The 26,185-nt window shown below is 53.4% G+C and overlaps 1 long non-coding RNA gene across 1 annotated transcript in view; it reads right to left on the bottom strand.

Annotated features, from left to right (window-relative positions):
* The window catches only part of LOC140407916 (uncharacterized), a 252,990-nt gene that overhangs the window by 192,300 nt on the left and 34,505 nt on the right, over positions 1-26,185 (bottom strand). The window contains exon 2 of the long non-coding RNA XR_011939889.1: positions 6,420-6,484. This is a non-coding gene — a long non-coding RNA (uncharacterized lncRNA). The remainder of the gene's footprint in view (positions 1-6,419; positions 6,485-26,185) is intronic.

Here is a 26,185-nt window from a genome sequence, read left to right as displayed (position 1 = left end):
GTTAGTCATTCACTTTTTTAAAGAGTTGATGTAGTGCTTAAAATTTGGGATTCATTACCTGAATTTCCCCCCTTAATTCAGAGATCATGGGCAAGGAACTCGAGCCAGGCCAGTTATTGGTGCAGAATGTGCGATATAATTAGAAAAGGTGCCCAAAGAGATTCAAGCCACTTGAAGTTAACTTATGAGCAAAGCTGGGATGCCCAATAAGGACCAGGATGCTCCACCTCCTTGCCTAATAATTTTGCCTCTGGGTCTGAATGCTGGCATTAGGACCCCTACTTGCATATTCATGGCACCTAATGGCAGAATACAGCCTTTTGGCCAATTCATTTGACACCAGCCAAGCAATCGAACCAAGGCCCACTCCATCTCTCGGGTGCCGAAAAGTCTGGTGTCTTGCTGTCCAAAGTTAGCAGCACCATATACTATGTTGCAACTTCTAGAACTCATCATTCACTCTGCTGCTTGACTTAAAGATACATGTCCATTAAGCATCCAAGGATCAAAAATGATAACGGCAAAAATAAAGAAAAGGGAATTAAGGGAATCAACAGGAAGGACCCTTACAACTGAATTAAGTACTGAAAGGTGAATAAAACAGTAACAACTTAGTACAGTAAACAGCGCAGCACGGAGCTATAGTGCCAATGTTGTAAGAAAATAATATCAGAATTAAATGCTAGCAGGGCATTAGGGGGAGGTAGTGGTGTCCTGGACTACTAATCCAAAGGCGCAGGTTTTGCTCTGGGAATGTGGGTTCGAATATCATCACGGCAGCTGGCAAAATTAAAATTAAATGAAAATCTGCAACTAAAAGTCCAATGTTGACCGTAAAATCATTGTCAGTTGTTGTAAAAACCCATCTGGTTCACTCATATCCTTCGGAGAAGGAACTCTGCCATCCTTGCCTGGCCTGGCCTACATGTGACTCCAGCCCACAGCAGTGTGGTTGACTCTGAAATATCCTAGCAAACCATTCAGTTCAAGGGTAATCAGGCATGGGCAATAGATGTTGGCACAGCCAGCCACACCCACATCCCATGAATGAATTTAAAAGAGCATGCTCGTACAAAGTTCCTTTGGTAGTTGAACAACTACAACTAATTATCTTCAATAAGCCAATGTCTACTTGTGTATATATGGTATTTTTGTGCACTCTTACTATATAGTATGATTTCAGGATACTGAAATGAAATACCAAAACAAAATATGTGCATGTGTAAAAGTTTATTGCAAACAGTCAGTTCAACTCATCTGGGCATCCTTATCGAATACTGAAGATCATTTACATATTATGTTGCAGTAGTGTCTTATTGTAGTTTTAATGATTGAAGTAACACAGCCTGGCATTTGTAGAATTGTAATTTTTAAAAATAATTGGCTGCTGTACACATATGGGGCAGGATTCTCTGACCCCCCGCCGGGTCGGAGAATCGCCGGGGGCTGGCGTGAATCCCGCCCCCGCCGGTTGCCGAATTCTCCGGCACCGGACATTCGGCGGGGGTGGGAATCGGGCCACGCCGGTTGGCGCCTCCCCCCCCCCCCCCCCCCCCCGACAATTCTCCGGCCCGCGATGGGCCGAAGTCCCGCTGCTGGAATGCCTGTCCCGCCGGCGAGAATCAAACCACCTCTCTTACCGGCGGGACAAGGCAGCGCGGGCGGGCTCCGGGGTCCTGGGGTGGGGGGGGGGGGGCGCGGGGCGATCTGGCCCCAGGGGTGCCCCAACGGTGGCCTGGCCCGCGATCGGGGCCCGCCGATCCGCGGGCGGGCCTGTGCCATGGGGGCACTCTTATGGGGGCTCTCTTTTCCTTCCGCCTTCGCCATGGTCTCCACTATGGCGGAGAGACCCCCTCCACTGCGCATGCGCGGGGATGCCGTGAGCAGCCGCTGACGCTCCCGCGCATGTGCCGCCCGGCAAAGTCATTTCCGCGCCAGCTGGAGGGGCACCAAAGGCCTTTCCAGCCAGCTGGCGGGGCGGAAATCAGTCCGGCGCGGGACTAGCCCCTCAAGGTGAGGGCTCGGCCCCTCAAGATGCGGAGAATTCTGCACCTTTGGGGTGGCGCGATGCCGGACTGATTCGCGCCGTTTTTGGTGCCGGTCGGCGGACATCACGCCGATTGTGGAGAATCCCGCCCATGGTCACTAACTTCCTATTTTATTAAAGTTGGTTTTAATGGATAAGAAGCCACTCTTCCACTCATCTATTCCTGATTAAAATTTCAGCCTGCCAGTGTCACTTCACCAGTAGGACTTCAGTGTACATCCACAAAATATATCCTAATAATCTGATTCATATCCGGGAGGATCAACTGCTGTCAATAAATGTATGAGGGAGTTAATGAATAAGTGATCACCAGATATAGAACATTCTCAGATCAGCATAGACTGGTTGAATGCACAAAATACCAGCCAAACAAATATTATGCCGAGTGGAAGACTTGTGTATTTGAACAGTAGATTTGTGTACTGACTAACGGAAAACATGTTGGCTAACAGTCTGACTTATGTTTTTGTGTTGGGAGGGTAATATGTTATTCCCTATTTTCCTTCTTTTTCCTGTTTCGACAGCCAGTCCCTTCTGCAGTCAGGTGAATGAGGAATCAAAATTGTAGAATCAAAAGAAACAGGAGCAAGGGTAGGACATTTGGCCCATCAAGCCTGTTGGATATGGGAACAGGAGCAGGCCATTCAGCCCCTCAATTTTGCTGCTCCATTCAACAATAATCTTTATTGTCAATAGTAGGCTTACATTAACACTGCAATGAAGCTACTGTGAAAAGCTTCCAGTCGCTACATTCCGGCGCCTGTTCGGGTACACAGAGGGAGAATTAACAATGTTCAAATTACCTAAAAGCACGGCGCAATTCTCCGCTCCCGCGCCGGTTGGGAGAATCGTCTGGGTCGCCAAATTTTCCCGCGATGCCGGTCCGACGCCCTCCCGCGATTCACGGAAGCGGCCAAATCGGCACAATCGCATTTTGCGCGGCGCGGTACAGTGAATCGCCCGAAACAGCCAAAATGGCGATTCACCGGTACCCCTGCGATTCTCTGGCCCAGATGGGCCGAGCGGCCTACCCAAAACGGCGGGTTCCCCCTGGCGCCGTCCACACCTGGTCGCTGCCGGCGGGAACAGCGCGGGAACGCGGGGGGCGGCCTGCGGGGGCTGAGGGGGGATCCTGCACCGAGGGGGGCCTCAAATGGGGTCTCGCCCGCGATCGGTGCCCACCGATCATCGGGCCGGCCTCGCTGAAGGAGGACCTCCTTTCTTCCGCAGCCCCGCAAGATCCGTCAGACATCTTCTTGCGGGACGGACGCGGAGAGGACGGCAACCACGCATGCGCGGGTTGGCGCCGGCCAACCCGCACATGCGCGATTGACGCCAGTTATGCGGCGCCGGCCGCGTCATGTATGCGGCGCCGCCTTTACGCGCCGCCAAGGCCTGGCGCGCGTAAATGACGCGGCGCTGCTCCTTGTCCATAATCGGGTCCTGAATCGGTCGGGATAGGGGCCATTTCACGCCGTCGTGAACCTCGACGGCGTTCACGACGGCGTGAACACTCTGCCTCCATTTCGGAGAGTCCCGCCCCACGTCTTTCGGGACTTGTGGGAGGAAACAGGAGCACCCGGAGGAAACCCACGCAGACACGGGAAGAATGTGCAGACTCGGCACAAACAGACAGTGACCCAAGCAGGAATCGAACCTGGGTCCCTGGAGCTGTGAAACAACAGTGCTACCGTGCTGCCCAAATACGTAGAACATAGAACATTACAGCGCAATACAGGCCCTTCGGCCCTCGACGTTGCGCCGACCTGTGAAACCACTCTAAAGCCCATCTGCACTATTCCCTTTTCGTCCATATGTCTATCCAATATAGAACATAGAACAGTACGTACCTTTGGCCCATATCCCTTAATACTTTGCTGAACAAAAATTGATCTATCAGAAATTTAAAATTGATCTTGTATCAATTGCCGCTCCCGTTCCTGGGCGTCATTCTCCGACCCCCCAGCGGGTCGGAGAATGGCCGTTGGCCGCCGTGAATCCCGCCCCCGCCAGTTGCCGAAGTCTCCGGTACCGGAGATTGGGCGGGGGCGGGAATCGGGCCGCACCGGTTGGCGGGCCCCCCCACTCAATTCTCCGGCCCGGATGGGCCGAAGTCCCGCCGAGAAATTGCCTGTCCCGCCGGCGTAAATTAAAGTAGGTATTTACCGGCGGGACAAGGCGGCGTGTGCGGGCTCCGGGGTCCTGGCGGGGGCGCGGGGCGATCTGACCCTGGGGGATGCCCCCACGGTGGCTTGGCCCGCGATCGGGGCCCACCGATCCGCGGGCGGGCCTGTGCCGTGGGGGCACTCTTTCCCTTCCGCCTCCGCAACGGCCTTCACCATGGCGGAGGCGGAAGAGACTCTCCCCACTGCGCATGCGCGGGAAACTGTCAGCGGCCGCTGACACTCCCGCGCATGCGCCGCCCGGGGATGTCATTTCCGCGCCAGCCGGCGGGGCAACAAACGCCGTTTCCGCCAGCTGGCGGGGCGTAAATCCCTCCGGCGCCAGCCTAGCCCCTCAATGTCGGGGCTCGGCCCCCAAAGATGCGGAGCATTCCGCACCTTTGGGGCGGCGCGATGCCCGTCTAATTGGCGCCGTTTTGGGCGAAAGTCGGCGGACATCGCGCCGTTGGGGGAGAATTTCGCCCATATTTCTTACAATCTGGTGAAGTTCTGAATCCTCACTCACCACCTCTCCTGACAGCCTCCTCCCTTCTGCATTCAGAAGAGCTTGTGAACAAAATTTTGATACTTCACCAATGTCATTCTCAAACTGCTGGACCATGCACAGAGTAGGTTCATGTTGACATGTGCATGAAGGGTTTGATAGTTGGATAGCTACCCTTCCAACCTGAATCAAGCTCCATGGTAAAGTTGATAGTATTGTTGTTCGGATACAAAATTATGGTCGAAAGAGGGTTTTGCAAGAACCAAACGTGGTATTAAAAGCTTTTGTCAACCAAGAAAAAACGTAAATATATATTGCACATTTTGTAACCTCAGGAATTTGCAAAGTGTTTTAAAGCCAAAATAATACTTTTGAAGTTGTCAGGAAACATAAGGGGGGCGATTATCCAAAATGGAACCCAAATGTTCGTGCCGTCGTGAACACCGTCGCGTTTCACGATGGCGCGAAACGGGCACGGGGATGACCGATTCTGGCCCCCACAGGGGGTCAGCACGGCACTGGAGTGGTTCACGCCGCTCCAGCCTCCCTTCCCAGCGCCAAATGGGTGCCCCGACAACCTGCGCATGCGCGGGGGACTTCTTCAGCGTGCCAGCCCTGACTCAACATGGCGTCAGTGTTCAGGGGCCGGCCACGCAGGAAAGTTGGCCCGGGGAGGGAGAGGCCGGCCCGCCGATCAGTGAGCCCCGATCGCGGGCCAGACCCCATCGGAGAGCATTGATGCATGTGACAATCCAAGGCAGAGCTATACTGAAAAGAGAGATTGAATTCCTGGAAGTGGATCCTTGGTGAAGTCATATGAATGAAAGCATTATTAGGGAGACGATTTTAAGGCGTGTGTTATGAGAGTGAAGTTTGGAAACACACAGGCGGAAGGCAGAGCTCCAGTCAGACCAGTTGGTTCACAGTGTGATAAGCATCTGGGGGGATTTAGAACCACAGAACCAGTGATGAGAAATTCACAGAAGTTGTATTGGATTGCATCTGCCACTTGTTTTCAGAATGTGGTATGTCGGATAGTTTACCTGGTTTACATGGACTGTGCACTGAGCAAGAACAATAAAGTTATATTCTGTAACTTTTGTTAACCTTAGAAATCTGTGCACATCTGTGGAGATATAGGTGGGGGGAAGGAGTACCGTGTTGTAGTCAATCTTTGCATGTAAAATAAATATTTTATTCATTTGTTGAAAGTAAACTGGCAGTGCTGTGACTCTGCTCTTCCACGTCTACACCAAAATTAAAATCTGCAGTCTATTGAGCCAGGGTTTCGTTCTAGGACCTTACCAAAGTGCAGTCACTGCTACAATGTAGGAATTGTGGCATGCAGTTTGGGCATAGCAACGCCCCATAAACAACAATTTGATGATGACCAGATGATCCATTTTAATGTATTTGTTGAGGAAAAATCATTGACAAGCATGTTGGGAATAAATCTTCCAGCTCCTAAAGGTAATGCTATTGGGTCTTTTCTATCCACTGGAATGGGGTCTTGGTTTAACACTGCATCCAGAAGACGACACCTCTAAGATTGCAGCATTCCCCCAGTGTCAGCCCAGGGATTTTTGAGCTCAAATAACTGGAGTGAGACTTGAATACACAACCTTCTAGCACAGAGCACATTGAGTCATGCCTGACAAACAAAGCTGGTGAACTGACAGTAAAACAGTTGAAAAGATGCAATTACCTTAGTTTTGCAAGGATAAAGTTAATTCTGGTATGAAATCCATTTTAGAAAATAGAGTGGAGATACTGGGCGAAATTCTCCGTTATCGGCGGAAACTCCGCCGATCGGCGCAAAAAACGGCGCAAATCCCACTTGCGTCACGTCATAAAAATGGGCCGATAGTCTGCGGCCCGAAATGGGCTAGCAGCGACGTAACGGGATCCGCGCTTGCGCAGTGGTTCACGCCGTGCAGCGTCATACGCGCTGCACGGCGTGACGGCTCATAAGGCCGCGCAGCTCCCCCCCCACCCGACCGGAACAGCCGACCGCAACACCCGACTTGATGGCTGGCCGTCGCTCAGCCCCGAGGTTCGAGTCACGCGATGTGGAGGCGCTCCTGGATGCGGTGGAGCAGAGGAGGGACGCCCTGTATCCCGGGCACGGCCGCAGAGTTGCCCCACGCCACAGCCGGCGTCTGTGGAGGGAGGTGGCAGAGGCCGTCACCGCTGTGGCCCTGACACCACGGACAGGCACCCAGTGCCACAAGAAGGTGAACGACCTCGTCAGAGCAGGCAGGGTGAGCGTCCCCCATATCCCCCATATCCCCTCTCCCCCAAATCCCCCCCTCCCCCATATCCCCCATATCCCCCCTCCCCCATATCCCCCATATTCCCCCCTCCCCCATATCCCCCCCTCCCCCATATCCCCCATATTCCCCCCTCCCCCATATCCCCCCTCCCCCATATCCCCCCTCCCACATATCCCCCATATTCCCCCCTCCCCCATATCCCCCCTCCCCCATATCCCCCATATCCCCCCTCCCCCATATCCCCCATATCCCCCCTCCCCCATATCCCCCATATCCCCCCTCCCCCATATCCCCCCTCCCCCATATCCCCCATATCCCCAAGTGAATCCAGCCCTAACCTTAACCTCTGCAATGCACGCGCAACCGATGGCGTGCATTCATATACCTGCCTAACACTGTTGCCTTTTACCCCTGCCACCACCCCCCCCCCCCCCCCCCCAGGAGAAGCGCGCACACAACAATAGGGAGCATGTGAGGACTGGAGGAGGGCCCGCTGATGAGAGGCCACTGACCGTACACGAGGAAAGGGCCCTGGAACTGGCTGGCGGACCTGACGACCGGGAGGTTGCTGATGCAGAGGTCGGGGCCCCACGAGCAAGTGAGCCACCAACAGCCCGTCCCCATATCCCCCCTCCCCTATATCCCCCTCTCCCGTATCACCTGATCACTGCCTGATGTCTAACCATGCATGCTTCATTGTGTATCGCAGGACCAAACGTCCAGGCACCCATCCCCGCAGATGCAGAACGCCCGCAGGATGCCCCTCGGAGACCACGGGAGACGGAGAGACCTGGAGCAACAGGGAGACGACACCCCCGTCACGTGCGGGAGCGACCACCCAGCGATGAGGGGGGCAGCCACAGGCCCCCGTCACATCCGAGCCAGGACACCACTACCCAGGACACCACTATCCAGGACACCCCTACCCGGGACACCACTACCCAGGACACCCCTACCCGGGACAGCACTACCCGGGACAGCACTACCCAGGACACCCCTACCCGGGAAGACGAAATACCGGACAGTGACTCAGAGTGGATGGGTGGAGACGAACCCCCACCCCAAAGTGCCATGGACTCAGAGTGGGACGAAGAGCACGACACAACGCCACTGCTGTCACCAACACCCTCCACCATCGCAGAAACACTCACCACGGTTGGGCACTTTAGTGATGAGGCGTCTGGTACACTCACTGGTGCGCACAACACAGCCGTCCCGGTACAGCAGGTGGAGGTAGGAGCAGCAGAGGGACCGGGCGGTCGGAGGGCAGCCCAGGCCAAGCGAACATCTGCCGCCCAGATGGATCCCGGGTTCCTGCAGTTACCACACCCACACATAGATCCGATGCAACCACCGACACGGAGACGAGCGAATAGGGTGACGGGTGGCTTGCGGCGGCTGCGGTCGCAGGTGGAGGAGTCCACCCGCGTCCAGGAGCTGGGAGTGGTCCCGGTCATGCGTGCCACCCAGGCTGACACCGCACGGGTGGCGTCCGCGGTGGAGGCAATGGGTGCGACGGTGTCAGACATGGGGAACGGTTTGCGAGGCCTGGGGCCTTCCGTGCAGGCGGCGTCTGTGGCCCAGGAAATGGCTGCCCTCTCACAGGAGGCCATGAGCCAGTGCCAGCGCCAGATGGCAGAGGCGCTCAACGCCATAGCCCAGTCTCAGCAGGCCATGGCCCAGTCTCAGCAGGCCATAGCCCAGTCTCTGCAGGCCATGGCCCAGTCTCTGCAGGCCATGGCCCAGTCTCAGCAGGCCATCGCTGAGGGCATCGGCGCCAGTGGCCATGTGCGAGCTGGCGTCGCACTGTCGCAGACAGGGTTCGACAACCCCCTGGGCTCCATGGCTGCAAACCTGCAGACCCCTGTCGATACCAGCACGGGCCTCCAGGACTGGCAGCGCCAGATGTCGGGGGCGCGTCGGATGGCCAGTCCGTTCGCATCCCCCACCCATGTAGAGGCCTGGGGGCCATCGGGCACCCCGAGGGAGGAGGAGGTGGTGTGGTCCATCCCGGCTCCCTCTGTAGGGGAGGTCCCGGTACACCGCGACACCTCGGACTCCCCCCCTTCCGTCCCAGGTGCATCGGGTGGGCAACGGGCAGGACAGGCTGGCAGCTCGCCATCCCAGTCGCCCGGGCCGCAGCCTGGCCCATCTAGGCCAGGACGCCCCAGGAAACGGCCGCCAAAGGGATCCAGTGTCAGAGGGCAGGAATCACAGGAGTCCACCTCCAGTTCTGCTGTACCGTCTGGGGAACCACGTAGACGTAGTCAAAGGGCCCGTAAGGCCAAACAATTAGACACTGAGTAAGTTGGCACGGGTGCAGGGCACAGATGAGTTTTAGGCGCTAGGGCACGTGCATGAACTCCTTTGGTTATTAAAGTCAATGTTACACCTACCGAAGCTGCCTTTATGCTCTGTCCAAAGTGTGCGGGGGTGTCATGTACGTTGAGCGCAAGTGTGTGTGTGAGGGGTGGTCTTACCTCAGCCCCAGGTGAGTCTGCCCCCTTCCCCCTGGGCCGCCATCAACATCCCCCGGGCAGAGGACGGGACCGTGCGCTGCAGTATCACAGCCGCATGCAGGGATGGTCCGGGTGGATGGTGGTACTGTGGCCATGGGTCAGACATAGTCCAACGATGTAGAGCCAGGAGCTCATCGGAGGCGGGCTGTCATCATTCTCCATGGCCTGCGATAGACACGCGTCCACCCGCAACTGGGTGAGCCCGGCCCGTTGTGCCGCCGGTGGATCGGCAATTGGGAGTGGGGGGGTGGTGTGCATGCGGGTGGGGTGTGTGGGGTTGGGGAGGGGGGTGATGGTGCTGGGTGGATGGATGGGTGGGGGGTGTGGGTGGTCGGCTGTTGTCATGGTGTGCGGTCTGTGGCCATACTACCCGATTCCCACGCCCATCTAGTCAGTGAAGCGGGCGTCTATCAGTCTGTCCCGTGCCCGCTGGGCCAGCCGGTAACGGTGGACAGCCACCCGTCTGTGTCTACCCCGTCTGCCCTGACCATTGCCCCCATCCCCCTCATCTGGGGAGGACTGGGCCTCTTCCTGCTGCTCCTCCACTCCGCCCTCCTCTGCCTGCGGCACATCGCCCCTCTGCTGGGCTATGTTGTGCAGGACGCAGCACACCACAATGATGCGGCCGACCCTATCTGACCGATACTGGAGGGCGCCCCCAGAGAGGTCCAGGCACCTGAAACGCATCTTCAGCACGCCAAAGCACCTCTCGATCACTCCCCTTGTCGCTACATGGGCATCATTGTAGCGGTTCTCCGCCTCATTGCGTGGCCTCCGTATAGGCGTCATCAGCCACGATCGCAATGGGTAGCCCCTGTCGCCCAGCAACCAGCCCCTCAGCCGGGGATGGCGTCCCTCGTACATGCCGGGGATGGATGACCGCGACAACACGAATGAGTCGTGTACACTGCCTGGGTAACGGGCGCAGACGTGCAGGATCATCATGCGGTGGTCGCAGACCACCTGTACGTTCATCGAATAGGTCCCCTTCCTATTAGTGAACACGGCCCTGTTATCTGCAGGTGGCCGCACGGCGACGTGCATCCCATCGATCGCGCCCTGGACCATGGGGAACCCGGCAATGGCAGAGAAGCCCACGGCCCGGGCATCTTGGCTGGCCCGGTCCACGGGGAAGCGGATGTAGCGGTGCGCCATGGCATAAAGGGCATCTGTCACTGCCCGGATGCACCGATGCACCGATGTCTGCGATATGCCGGACAGGTCCCCACTCGGTGCCTGGAATGACCCCGTTGCATAAAAGTTCAGGGCCACCGTAACCTTGACGGACACGGGGAGAGGGTGTCCCCCGCCAGTGCCACGCGGTGACAGGTGTGCCAGCAGGTGGCAGATGTGTGCCACGGTTTCCCGGCTCATCCGGAGTCTCCTCCTGCATTCCCGGTCCGTGAGGTCCTGGTATGACTGCCGGGGCCGGTACACACGGGGCGCCCTCGGGTGCCTCCGTTGCCGTGGGGCCGCGACGTCCTCCTCCCCCTCCTCGTCCTGTCGGTCAGGTGTCCCTCCAGCCTGGGCGGCTGCCGCCTGCCCCTCTGCGGCAGCCTGCGCCGCCTCTCTGGCACGCTCCTCCTCCTCCTCCTCCTCCTCCTCCTCCTCATCCAGGGCAACATAGACATGAGCGGCTGCCACCACGGCGGCCAACATCGCTGGATGATCTGAAAACATGACGACCTGGTGGGGGGGAGGGGAACGACGACATGTCATCATTGCCCATATCCCCTCCTCCCCCCAGCCAGGTGGCATGGACCGCATGGGTCCAACTGTTGGAGGCTGGCACCTGGCCAGGTGGACCAACTCATTTGCCCTCCCATCACCCACCCCGGCACGGACCCCCCCCCGCCCCAACCTCCACCCCAGCACGGACCCCCCCCCAACCTCCACCCCGGCACGGACCCCCTCCCCAACCCCCAACCTCCACCCCAGCACGGACCCCCCCCCCCCAACCTCCACCCCGGCACGGACCCCCTCCACAACCCCCAACCTCCACCCCGGCACGGACCCCCCCCCCCAACCTCCACCCCGGCACGGACCCCCTCCACAACCCCCAACCTCCACCCCGGCACGGACCCCCTCCACAACCTCCACCCCGGCACGGACCCCCTCCACAACCCCCAACCTCCACCCCAGCACGGACCCCCCCCCCCCAACCTCCACCCCGGCACGGACCCCCTCCACAACCCCCAACCTCCACCCCGGCACGGACCCCCTCCACAACCCCCAACCTCCACCCCGGCACGGACCCCCTCCACAACCCCCAACCTCCACCCCGGCACGGACCCCCTCCACAACCCCCAACCTCCACCCCAGCACGGACCCCCCCCCCCCAACCTCCACCCCGGCACGGACCCCCTCCACAACCCCCAACCTCCACCCCGGCACGGACCCCCTCCACAACCCCCAACCTCCACCCCGGCACGGACCCCCTCCACAACCTCCACCCCGGCACGGACCCCCTCCCGGCACTCCCCCGGAGCCCAGCCTACTCTAACCACCCCCCCCCCCCCCCGCCGCACACACACACAAGCCGAGACACACCTCTTCTCAGGCAATCAGTCTGCGGCCACGCCATTTCCTGCCCAGAGCCAACCCCCCAGGCCGTCACTCACCTCCTCGCTGGTCGGCGTGAGCCTGGAGCACCGGGTCACGCCGATGAAAAGGAGGTTTGATTGACGTCGACGTGAACGGTCATCACGTCGACGGGACTTCGGCCCATCCGGAAGGGAGAATATCGGCAGGCCGAAAATCGGCTGCCTTGCGCAGGCCCGTGACATTCTCCGCGGCAGCGGCGCCATTAACGCCCCGCCGACTTTTCTCCCTTCGGAGACTTCGGCGGGGGCGGGGGCGGGATTCACGGCGGCCAACGGCCATTCTCCGACCCGGCGGGGGGTCGGAGAATGACGCCCCAGGTTATGGAGAAAAAAGTGGGAAGAACACAATTAGTTGGCAGCCAAATTGTAACAAAGGAAAACAACAATTACCGACTATTGACGATGGAACCGGTCTCAGATGAAGGTTACATTGGCACTTTCGAAGTTATTGGATATCAATAAAGAAGCCAACATTTTCATAAGCAGCAAGTTTTTGGCTATACTGTAGTGCTGCTCATAATGTTGTGATAATGCATCCCAGAAACTGATTGATCATACCAAGTGCAGGGAAATTTGCAGTCATATGCAATAAAGCAAAAAATGAAACCACTGAGAAGAAAAAGAGTCCAGTGTCAGCAACCTGTCATAATATCCACTCATGTATATAATGAAGTGCAGACAGGCAGTGATTGACACACAGGATGACCAGTAAGCACACAGCACAGCGCAGCCAATCACCAGACAGGACACCACCACTATAAAGCCAGAGGGCACTAGGTTTCCCGCTCTCTCGGGACCCAGCCACTGAGACAGTCAGAGTCCACGAGCTAGCACAGTGCAAACACCATACGGTAGCGAGTAAGTCTGGTCAGGCGAGTACAAGGTCTCCAGTCAGTTCAGTATAGTGTCAACCCACAGTTGAATATGTATGCTAGTTCTATCGTTCAATAAAACCGTGTTGGATCTTCTACAGCGTTACAGTTCTTTTTCTCGCATCGCTGCATCAAGTGCAGTCCACACCGAACCAACCTGCCCAACACATCACAACCCAACAACACGAATTACAGCGTTGAGCTTTAAGTAGTTCCAAGTGGATGTCAACCTTTCCCAAGCACTACAGTCATTTAGTTGGTTTAGCTCACATGGCTAGATAACTGGTTTGTGACGCAGAGTGAAGCCAGCAGCATGGGTTCAACTCCTGCACCGGCTGAGGGTATTCATAAAGGCCTTGACTTCTCAGCCTTGTCTTGTGCCTGAGGCGTGGTGATTCTCTGGTTGAATCACAAGCAGCCAGCTCTCCCCCTCAAAGGCCAAAGCAGCCTATGATCTTCTGGGACTGGAGCGACTTTACCTTTAGTCATTCAGCAGAGGCAGCTGGTTACAATGAATAATGAGAATGCTGTGACGATGGAGAGTACACCAACGTTTATCAAAGTAAAATAGTGACCAAGTGCCAGAATATCTTTAAAATAAAGGCTTGTTAATCTTCACAGTAATCCCAATACCCAATTTACAAAGTTTGTAGCCAGAAATCTGCCTGTAGCTATAAAGCAACTTGTCAAGGAGCACATTGCCAAGCGTGCTGATAAAAAAAAGAGCTTAGCTTCCAGATTCTTCAGTTGCATCAAGTTGCAATATGTCAGAGTAGAAATGACAGGATATATAGGATGAATACGTGGCTGAAGAGATGGTGTCAGGGGGAGGGTTTCAGATTCAGCATTGGGAGCGGTTCTGGGGGAGGTGGGACCTGTACAAACTGGACGGGTTACACCTGGGCAGGACTGGAACTGATGTCCTAGGGGGGGCTATTTTCTAGAGCTATTTTCAAGGAGTCAGAGAAAGAGGGAGCAAGGACAAAAGCAAAAGGTAGAAAAGTAAATAAGAAAAGTGATAGGTGGAGAAACCAAGGACAAAATTCAAACAGGGCAGTAGAGAAAAATATTGGGAGCAAGACAAGCATTGTGAAAAAGACAAACTTAAAGGCTCTGTGCCTTAATGCACGGAGCGTTTGCAATAAAGTGGATGAATTAATCGCGCAGATAGATATAAATGGGTATGTTATAATTGGGATTATGGAGACATGGCTGCAGGGTGAACAGGGATGGGAACTGAATATCTCAGGGTTCTCAGTATTTAGGAAGGACAGGCATAAAAGAAAAGGTGGTAGTGTGGCACTGCTGGTTAAAGAGGAAATTAATACAATAATGAGAAAGGATATTGGCTCTGACAATGTGGAATCTGTATAGGTGGAGTTGAGAAATACCAAGGGACAAAAAACATTAGTGGGTGTCATATGTAGACCCCCAAACTGCACTGGTGAGGTTGGGAATGGCATTAAACAAGAAATTAGTGATGCATGTAATAAGGGAATATCGGTGATCATGGGTGATTTTAATCTTCACATAGATTGGGCAAATCAAATTAGCCACAATGCCGTAGAGGAGGAATTCCTGGAGTGTATACGGGATGGTTTTCTTGACCAATATGGGGAGGAACCAACTGGAGAGCAGGCCATCTTAGACTGGGTACTGTGCAATGAGAAGGGAATTATTGCCAATCTGACTGTACGAGACCCCTTGGGGATGAAATGAAAATAAATGAAAATTGCTTATTGTCACAAGTAGGCTTCAAATGAAGTTACTGTGAAAAGCCCCTAGTCGTCACATTCCGGCGCCTGTTACCATAACATGATAGCATTTTTTATCAAGATGGAAAGTGAAGTAGTTGATTCGGAGACGAGGGTGCTGAATCTTGATAAAGGGAACTATGAGGATATGAGGCGTGGGTTGGCCTTGATAGATTGGGGAGAGTTACTTAAAGGGATGACAGTGGATAGACAATGGCAAACATTCAAGGAACGCATGGAGGAACTACAGCAACTGTTCATTCCTGTCTGGCACAAAAGCAAAGGGGGTAAGAGGGCCAATCCATGGCTCACAAAGAAAATCAGAAATAGTATCCGATCCAAGGAAGAAGCATACAGATTGGCCAAGAAAAATAATAGGTCTGAGGATTGGGAGCAGTTTAGAATTCAGCAAAGAAGGACGAAGGGATTGATTAAGAAGGGGAAAGTACAGTACGAAAGGAAGATTGCAGGGAACATAAAGACTGACACTAAGAGTTTCTACAGATATGTGAAGAGAAAGAGATTGGTAAAGAGAAATGCAAGCCCACTGCAGACAGAAACAGGGGAATGCACAATAAGGGACAAAGAAATGGCTGAGCAATTAAATACATACTTTGGTTCTGTCTTCACAAATGAGGACACAAATCAGATCCCAGAAATGTTGGAGAATGAAAGGTTTAGTGAGAGGGACGGACTGAGGGAGATCAACATTAGTAGAGAGATGGTGCTGGGAAAACTGATGGGATTGAAAGTGGATAAATCCCCAGGCCCTGAGAATCTGCATCCCAGAGTGCTTAAGGAGATGGCTCTGGAAATAGTGGATACATTGGTGGTCATCTTCCGGGATTCTATAGACTCTGGAACTGTCCTTGCAGATTCGAGGGTAGCTCACGTCACTCCGATATTCAAAAAAGGAGGTAGAGAGAAAGCAGGGAATTATAGACCAGCAAGCCTAACATCGGTAGTGGGGAAAATACTTGAATCCATTACCAAGGACTTTATAGCGGAACATTTAGAAAGCAGTGGCAGGATCAGTCAGAGTCAGCATGGATTTATGAAGGGGAAATCATGCTTGACAAATCTGTTGGAATTCTTTGTAGATGTAACCAGTACATTCGACAAGGGGGAGCCAGTCGATGTGGTACATTTGGACTTTCAGAAGGCGTTTGACAAAGTCCCGCATAAAAGATTATTGTGCAAAAGTAAAGCGCATAGGATTGAGGGAAATGTATTGAGGTGGATAGAAAACGGGTTGGCAGAGAGGAAACAAAGAGTAGGGATTAATAGGTCCTTTACAAATTGGCAGGCAGTAACCAGTGGTGTACCACAGGGATCAGTGCTGGGACCCCAGCTATTCACAATATATATTAATGATTTGGATGAGGGAACAAAATGTAACATCTCAAAGTTTGCAGATGATACTAAATTAGGTGGGAGGATGAATTATGATGAGAATGCAGGGATCCTGCAGCAAGATCTGAACAGGTTGGGCGAGTGGGCAAACCAATGGCAGATGCAGTATAATTTGGATAAGTGTGAGGTTATTCATTTTGGAAGCAAAAACAGGAAGGCAGATTACTACCTGAGTGGTTGTAAATTGGGAGAGGGGAGTGTGCAGCAGGACCTGGGTGTCCTTGTGCACCATTCGCTGAAGGTAAGCATGCAGGTGCATCAGGTGGTAAAGAAGGCTAATGGTATGTTGGCCTTCATTGCAAGAGGTTTTGAGTATATTAGCAGGGATGTGTTGCTGCAATTGTACAGTGTATTGTGTGCAGTTTTGGTCTCCTTCTCTGAGGAAGGAAGTTCTTGTTCTCGAGGGAGTGCAGCGAAGGTTTACCAGACTGATTCCAAGGATGGCGGGACTGTCATATGAGGAGAGATTGACTAGGTTGGGATTGTTCTCGCTGGAGTTCAGAAGAATGAGGGGGGATCTCATAGAGACTTATTAAATTCTAACAGGACTAGACAGGGTAGATACAGGGAAGATGTTACCAATGATAGGTGTGTCCAGAACCAGGGGCGTCATTCTCCGCCGGCGGAAGTCTCCATTCTGCCGGCGCCCGGGGGTTTCCCGACGGCGTGGGGCTGCCCCACAATGGGAAACCCCATTGACCGGCCGGTGTTACGGAGACTCCCGCCGGCCGGTCGGCGCAGAAATGTGGCGGGGCGGGTAGGAGAATTTCGCCCCAGGGGTCACAGCCTGAGGATACAGGGTAAACCATTTCAGACAGACATAAGGAGACACTTCTTCACACAAAGAGTGGTGAGCCTGTGGAATTCATTACCACAGGAAGTAGTTGATGCTAAAACTTTGAATATATTCAAGAGGCGGCTGGATATAGCACTTGGGGAGAATGGGATCAAAGGCTATGGGGAGAAAGCAGGATTAGCTATTGAGTTGGATGACCAGCCATGATGGTGATGAATGGCGGAGCAGGCTCGAAGGGCCAAAATGCCTCCGCCTGCTCCTATCTTCTATGTATCTATGTATGATTCAAGTGAAATGTATTGTTCATTTGAAATGGGTTAAGATCTTTGTTAATGAAGAAAGAAAGGGCAGGATTGTGATTCAAGTAACAATATTCATGTCCAGGTGGTATCCAAAAGCATTTCACAGTTACTCAATTCCTTTGAAAGTTTTTTTTGGAAGGCAAACAAGGCAGCCAATCATCACAAGGAAGGATCTACAGTCATTTAAATAAATGATCAGGTGATTTATTTTTGTGGTATTGGATGAGTGTTGGTCAGAGCAGCCTTAAGTAGAACTGAGTAGATTACTGGGCTATTTCAGAGGACAGCAAGGTGTCAACCACATTGCTGTGGCTTTGGATTACAAGGAGCCAAGCCCAGGGTAGAATGGCAGATATTCTTTCCGAAAGGACATCAGAGAACCAGATGGAAAATTAAGAAAAAGGTGATTATTCTACAACATAAGAACATAAGAATTAGGAGCAGGAATAAACCATTCAGCCTTTTGACCCCGGTCTGCCATTCAATAAGATCATGGCGATAGTCTACTTCAACAACATTTTGCTGCACTGTCTCCGTATCACTCGATTTGTTTAATATGCAGAAATTTATCAATCTCTGTATTGAACATACTCAATGACTGAGCCACCACAGCCCTCCGGGGCAGCAATGTAGCACAGTGGTTAGCACAATTGCTTCACAACTCCAGGGTCCCAGGTTCGATTCCCGGCTTGGGTCACTGTCTGTGCGGAGTCTGCACGTTCTCCACGTGTCTGCGTGGGTTTCCTCCGGGTGCTCCGGTTTCCTTCCACAGTCCAAAGATGTGCAGGTTAGATGGATTGACCATACTGAATTGCCCCTTAATGTCCAGAGATGTATAGGTTAGGTCAATAATCATGCTATGCAGGATGACAATGCGGTCCAGTTTCAGAAGAACCCCGTCTACTACCGCCAGATCATCTCTGACATTACAGAACTATGGGCATTGGCCCTTGAGCCACCCGTCTGTTAGGTGGCGCATGACACGCTGTAGCAAAGGGTCAGCCAGCTGGATACCAGCTGGAGGTCATATCACCAGAGCTTGAGAAGAATACGCTGGAGGCGAGGCGTCATGTCATTCAAGTCTTTTTGTATTATATTGACCAGCGGGCGATGGTCGGTCTCGCCGGCGAATTGAGGAAGTCCGTATACATAATCGTGAAACTTAACTACACCGGTCAGAAGGCCCAGGCACTCCTTTTCTCTCCGCTGCTCAGTGACGCATATGCAACGGGGGCCCATGATGAGGCCTCATCGCGTTGCAGGAGCACTGCCCCAATGCCGGATTGGCTGGCATCGGTGGAAATTTTGGTCTCCTTTGCTGGATCAAAGAAAGCTAAGACCGGGGCCGTGGTGAGTTTGGTTTTGAGTTCTCGCCATTCGCGCCAGTGGGCAGGGAGCTATTGGAAGTCTGTCGTCTTCCTGACCTGAGGCGTCATTCTCCGCCGGCGGGAGTCTCCGTTCTGCCGGCGCCCGGGGGTTTCCCGACGGCGTGGGGCTGCCCCACAATGGGAAACCCCATTGACCGGCCGGCGTTACGGAGACTCCCGCCGGCCGGTCAGCGCAGAAATGTGGCGGGGCGGGTAGGAGAATTTCGCCCCAGGTTCTTGAGAGCCGTGGTATGAGAGGCGAGGTTAGGGATGAAATTCCCTAAAAAATTGACCATGCCCAGAAATCGGAGGACCGCCTTCTTGTCCTCTGGCGTTTTCAGGGCTGTCATAGAAGCTACCTTGTCCGCATCCGGCCGCACACCCAACTGGGAGATGTGGTCCCCGAGGAACTTGAGTTCCGTCTGACCAAAAGAGCATTTGGCCTGTTGAGGCATGCTCACGTATACGTTTGAATATGCGCTGGAGGCGACTGACATGCTCCTGGGGGTGGTGGACCAAATGATTATGTCGTCGACATAGACGCGAACCCCTTCAATGCCTTCCATCATTTGGTCCATAATCCTATGGAGCACTTCTGAAGCAGATATGATCCCAAACGGCATCCTGTTGTAACAATATCTGCCAAAGGGGGTATTAAATGTGCACAGTTTCCTGCTGGATTTGTCGAGCTGGATTTGCCAGAATCCTTTTGAGGTGTCGAGTTTGGTGAAGAGCTTGGCGCGAGCCATCTCGCATGTGAGCTCTTCGCGCTTGGGAATTGGATAATGCTCCCTCATGATATTGCGATATAGATCCTTGGAATTAATGCAAATTCCCAATTCGCCGGAAGGCTTTTTTACACATACCATGGAACTGACCCAGTCGGTTGGTTCCGTGACCCTGGAAATCACTCCTTGGTCCTGGAGGTCCTGCAGCTGCTGCTTGAGGCGGTCCTTAAGGGGTGCTGGGACCCTACGAGGTGCGTGCACCACAGGCGTGGCATTCTGTTTCAATAAGATCGTGTAGGTGTATGGGAGCGTGCCCATGCCATCGAAGACGTCGTGGTGCTGGTTGTTGATGGCGTCGAGTTGCGCCCTGAAGTTGGTGTCCTGAAAGGCAGACGTGTCATCAGGAGAGGGAGAGTGAACTCTCTGAATCAGATTCAACAGCTTGCATGCCTGCACGCCAAGCAGGGAGGGTTTCGAGGAGCCCACAATTTCAAAAGGAAGGATGGCTTTGCGTGACCTGTGCATCACTTCAAGTTGGCACGAACTGCTGGCATCAATGGCATTGCCATTGTAATCCAAGAGCTGGCAGGCTGATGGAAGGATGGCTGGTTTGACATGAAGGCTTTGGAGGTCAGACCGCGCAATGAGATTGGCGGAGGCACCAGTGTCCAGGCGGAATTGTATTTGGCACCGGTTGACCGTCAGGGTGGCACACCACTCGTCGTCTGGATCGATGCTGTGTACCAACAGCGGCTGGGGACTTTGCTTCGGGGACACCCTGTTTTTTGTCACGATACCGACTCGAAAAGGCGCCTTCGGGTCCTCGGTGTCAATGTTGTGTGGGAGGTCCGCATCAGACTCGGTGACCGTGGGTTGAATGGCCCGGTCATTCCTGCGAGGCGGGCTGAAGCGATATGAATTGGCAGGCTGAGCTGCTTGGCATAAGGCAGCATAGTGGCCAAGTTTGCCACATCTCAGGCATTGTTGAGATTTGGCAGGGCATTGCCGTTTTAAATGGGCGGAGCCACAGTTGCCACACGTTGTAGCATCAGCACGTTCGCTGCGCCACCGCGCATGTGCGGTGCGGTCATACGTGGTGCGCGCCTTCTCATTACGTTTGTCGACGTCGACGTCCCCTCGTTTGGTACGCACAAGCGCGGGAGTCCACGAAAAGTGCGCGAAATGGCCGCCCTCATCCAGGCTGAGGCCCTGGAGTTGCTCGATTGCTTGGACCCATTCCGCCTCGTGGGGACCTTGCCGCGCCGTTTCAGCCGCTTGGATGTGGGAATACCGACTCGTGGCGTTTTCGTGTAGGACACAGGTCTCGATGACAGTCGCTAGGGTGAGCTGCTTTACTTTGAGGAGCTGCTGGCGTAGGGGGTCCGACTGAACACCGAAAACGATCTGGTCGCGTATCATGGAGTCGGAGGTGGGCCCGTAGCTGCAAGACTGCGCAAGGATGCGGAGGTGAGTGAGAAAGGATTGGAAAGGTTCATCCTTACCCTGCAAACGCTGCTGGAACATGTAGCGCTCAACACTTTCATTCACCTCTACACTGCAGTGAGTGTCAAACTTGAGGAGGACCGTCTTGAACTTTGTTTTATCTTCATCATGCACAAAGGTGAGAGAATTGAAAATGTGGATGGCATGGTCCCGGCCGTGGATAGGAGGAGAGCAATCTTCCTGGTATCCGAGGTGTCCTCCCTGTCTGTGGCCTCAAGGAAGAGCTGGAAGCGCTGTTTGAATATCTTCCAGTTGGCCCCTAGGTTACCGGCGATGCGGAGCGGCGGCAGCGGGCAGATGTTGTCCATTTTGCAGGATGACGGAATGCTGGAGGAAGGCAGATCACTTACAGGTAGGTCTAAGAAGTGCTAATATCCCTCAACACCTGGTATCATGTTGTGTTGGGCGCTCTGGATCCACGGAACACATACAGGTCACCAACACTTGAAATAGTGCAACACTATTTTATTAAGTCAGAAACTGTTTAACATACTTTCACTGTGGGTGAACACAATATTAGTTTGAACTAAAGACCTATGCCTTGTCCTAACCAGTCGATGCACTCAGCACATGGTGAATATCTTGTCGAGTTGGGTGTTCTGGTTTACAAACAAGCCAACAATGCTGGAAGTGGTGTAACGCTATTTTATTATCTGGTCAACTATGCTAACATACTGTAAACGTGGGTATAAGCAATACCAGCTTAACTGTGGACCCTTTCCTATCACTAGCTACGGTGAGGCACTCAGCACATGGTGAATGTCTGTGATGCAGGCTGTGAGCTCTGTGCTCTAAGCTGGCTGCTGCTAGAATGAGCGGGAACTCTCCTGTCCCCTGTCTTTATAGTGCTCATGCTGTCACTGGTGATTGGCTGCGGTGTTACGTATGCTGTTTGGTCCTACTGCATGTCCATTAGTGTGTGTATGTGATTGCACCATAATGTCCTGATGTATATTATGACATCCCACTTTTTTACAAAGAACATGTGCCTATGTGAGAATAAATAACGTGTAATGAGTGTATCTGACCATGTGTGTGCAGTATTTACATAACTATGTTCATGAGGCTAGTCTATATACACGGGAAAGTGCCTGGTGCAGAGAAAAGAAAAACAAGGTGTTACACCAACAACAAAACTAATATCGAATGCTATAAACAAACTAGTGAAATGCTGAAACAGGATGAAAGAACAAAGCATTGAGTCCAACATTGTAAGGCTCATAAATCAAGTCTCTGAGGTGGGCGACGAATTCGGGTTGACCGTCAGGGTGGCACACCACTCGTCGTCCGGATCAATGCTGTGCACCAACAGCGGCTGGTGCATTCGATTCGGGGACAGCCTCTTCTTGGTTATGACAACGACTCGAAAAGGCTCCCTGTCCTCGGTGTCACTGGTCTGCATGAAGTCAGGATCGGACTCGGTGAATGTGGGTTGGATTGCCCGAACATTCCTGCGAGGCTGGTTTAATCATTGCGAGTTGGCAGGCTGGGCTGCTCGACAGCAGGCAGCATAGTGGCCAAGCCTGCCACAGCCTAGGCACTGTCGCGATTTTGCAGAGCATTGCCGCTTTAAGTGGACGGAGCCACAGTTGCCGCACGTCGTGATGTCAGTGCGTTCTTTGCGCCACCGCGCATACACGGTACGGTCTTGTGTGGTGCGGGCCTGCACAATCGCGTTCCTCCACGTCACCATCCCCACGTTTGGCGCGTACAGGCGCGGGAGGCCTCGGAAAGCGCACAAAATGGCCACCCTCCTCCAGACTGCGGCCCGGGAGGTGTTCGATCGTTTGGACCCATTCCACCTCATGGGGCCCTTGCCGCGCCATTTCAGCTGCCTGTATGTAGGAGTACCGGCTGGTGGCATTCTCATGCAGGACACAGGTCTCGATGGCAGTCGGTAGGGTTAGTTGTTTAACTTTAAGGAGCTGCAGACGCAGGGTGTCCGACGTGACCCCAAAAACAATCTGGTCGTGTATCATGGAGTCGGAGGTGGGCCCGTAGCCGCAGGATTGCGCGAGATGCGGAAGTGTGTTAAATAGGATTGGAAAGGCTCGTCCTTACCCTGCAAGTGCTGCTGGACCAGATACCTTTCGAAGCTGTCGTTGACTTCAACATTGAAGTGTATGTCGAATTTGAGGAGCACCGTCTTGTACTTGGTCATGTCCTCGTCATCCGCGAATGTCAGGGAGTTAAAGATGTGGATGACATGTTGCCCAGCCGTGGAGAGAAGAATGGCTATCTTCCTGGTGTCCGATGCATTCTCCCTGTCCGTGGCCTCGAGGAAGAGCTGGTTTATCTTCCAATTTACCCCGAGATTGCCAGCGATGCGGAGTGGCGGCGGAGGGTTGATGTTCTCCATGCTGCAGGATGCCGGAATGCTGAAAAGTTGCAGGTAGGTCTCACAAGTGCTGGATTGCGACCACTCCTTGTACCATGTCGTGTTGGGTGTTCTGGTTTACAAACAAGCCAACAATGCTGGAAGTGGCGTAACGCTATTTTATGAACTGTTCAACTATGTTCACATTCTGTAAACGTGGGTATAAGCAATACCAGCTTAACTGTGGACCCTTTCCTATCACTAGCTATGGTGAGGCACTCAGCACATGGTGAATGTCTGTGATGCAGGCTGTGAGCTCTGTGCTCTGAGCTGGCTGCTGCTAGAATGAGCGGGAACTCTCCTGTTCCCTGTCTTTATAGTACTTGTGCTCTCACTGGTGATTGGCTGCAGTGTTATGTATGCTGGTTAGTCCTACTGCATGTCCATCAGTGTGTGCATGTGATTGCACCATAATGTACTGATGTATATTATGACATATCTGTGCTGCAGGCTGTGAGCTCTGTCCTACTAGGAATCTGCAGCTCGAATGAGCGGGAACTCTGATGCCCCCTGTCTTTATAGTGTGTGTGGTCTAACTGGTGATTGGCTGCGGTGTTGTGTGTGTTGATTGGTCCCGCTGTGTGTCAATCAGTGTGTGTCTGCACCATGATATACTGGTGTATATTATGACAGCGTCTACCCCACAGGTGGATAGGGACAGAAAAAGGACTTCCTGATGTGATTCCTTAGGCTAAAGTGAGGCCAGTGGCTCAGGATTTTGAAGAGAGACTTGGTGATCAAAGTTTAGAATGCATTCCACCACTGCAGGAAAAGTAAGCTTCAAAAGCTGTATTTCTGCACAGCAAAAAGTTCCATAGAGAAGTGTTTTTGAAACTGCCTAAAGAAGCAAGTGTTGCAGGAGGGAACAAAAACAGAAAATGCTGGAAAATCTCAGCAGGTCTGCAAGCATCTGTGGAGAGAGAAGGGAGCTAATGTTTCGGGTGTGTCTCCGCAGCTGCTGTCAGGCCTCTTGAGATTGTCCAGCAGTTTTTTGTTTTTGTTTCAAATTCCAATATCCGCAGTAATTTGCATCTTGTGAAAGGGACGCTGTGGGAATTAAACAAATGTGTTTATCGATCGAATGATTTATTGAGGGTGTGATATTCCTTGGTTAGGTCTGTCCTGCTGAAAGCAGGTTGTATTCAGTCGAAAGCACGCACACCAATGTTGTACTGGTATCACAATGGGAAATCTGCAAGCTTTTTTATGATACACATCGACAATTTTCTATAGGGAGGTTCTGGGGAATTTGAGCAATTTGTTTTAGATCAAATAAAAGAGGAATTTAAGATGGGAAGTTAAGCCCCAAAGCCTTTAAATATACAGAGTTGAACATTAATCAACCTAAGTTGGGAGTAACTGTGAATCAACAATTAGGGGCTGGTTTAGCACAGGGCTAAATCGCTGGCTTTTAAAGCAGACCATGGCAGGCCAGCAGCACGGTTCAATTCCCGTACCAGCCTCCCCGAATAGGCACCGGAATGTGGCGACTAGGGGCTTTTCACAGTAACTTCATTTGAAGACAATAAGCAATTTTAATCGTATCCCAAAAAATCAGGTCAGGTCCGCAAAGAAAGATGATCTTGCATCCAAAGGAGAAACATAGCAGTTCAGGTGCTTGATTGGATGGTTAAATTATCCACGCCTGCGGACAGTTATGGAACTTAGTACGATGTTGAAACATGCTACAGTCAGGAGGATTTGAGGACGAATTCTCCGTTACTGAAACTAAGGACTGGATTCCCCGGTCGTCGATGCCGAAATCGTGGTCGGCGATCGGCCGGAGAATCAAAGTTCCCGACCAAATCAGGGGCGGCAGACTTTTGCGATGCTCCGCCCCCTCCAAAGTGATGTACTTGGGGAGTACGCCGTGCTATGTATCGAGGGCCTCAAGACATTGCCTGAGGCCCGCCCCCCGATGCTCCGTCCCCTACCGGCCGAGTTCCCGACGGCGCGTGACACGTGTGGTCTCAGCCATGTGGGAACTCGGCGTGGCGGCTGCTGACTCAGTCCAGAACCGCCACAGTCGGGGGAGGGCCGATCCGCGGGCAGGAGTGGGACTTCATCAGGGGCTGGGGGCACTGTGGAGGGGTGGGTGGTCCGGAGTGCACGAGCCGACCGAAGGGGGGGACTATTCCGCGGGCCGGGTTCCTTGAGCGGCCGTGGCCATGTTTCACTGGCGGCGGCTGGCGGCTGCCGCCATGCGCATACGTGGCCACAGACCTGGCAATTCTCTGGGCCGTATCGGCAGCTAGAGTCGGTTGCTCTACGCTACCGTCCTGCTAGCCCCCAGCAAAACGGGGAATCGGTGGCCGTTTTACGCCATTTTTTCTGACATAAAATGGCACCGTTCCCACGCCGGCACGGAGACATAGCCCCAAAATTACAGAATCCAGCCCTAAGTGTTGATGCTTGCACAGGATTCATGGTGTTCTATGACAACAAAACTGGAGGCGCACCTGGACCGATTCAGTGACCGTTGAGGGGCTAGCACCGACTCCACGTGGAACACAATCGATTCCAATAAGAAACGGTGCTGGATTCGCAGGGTCCGGAATTGACACGGGCAGCTGACAAGCTGCAGCCATGTATACACACACCATCGGAGCCAACAAGATGACAGCAAGGAGACCGGCTCCAAGGTCCACCGATGCCAAACTGGAGAACCTTCTTGACGTGGAGGAGGAGAGGCCCGGGGAGGAGGCTATGGATCAGCATGTCCAAGGACTGGGGCATTCTGTGCAGGTGCTGGCCTCACAGGCAGCCCTGTGCGAGAGCCATCTGGAAATTACGACGGCATTTCTGGGCCTGGCCCAGTCACAGCGGGCCATGGATGAGAACGTCGGCGGCATTACCCAGGCGCTGGCCAATGTGGCACGGACACAGAGGGAGATGGCGCAGTCATTGGCTGATGTGGTGCAGCCCCAGACAGCGATGGTCCACTCCCTGTGCGTCATGGCCGCC

Source organism: Scyliorhinus torazame, chromosome 2 (assembly GCF_047496885.1).
Source record: "Scyliorhinus torazame isolate Kashiwa2021f chromosome 2, sScyTor2.1, whole genome shotgun sequence".
NCBI lineage: Eukaryota > Metazoa > Chordata > Chondrichthyes > Carcharhiniformes > Scyliorhinidae > Scyliorhinus > Scyliorhinus torazame.
This window is presented reverse-complemented; position numbering and strand designations above follow the sequence as displayed.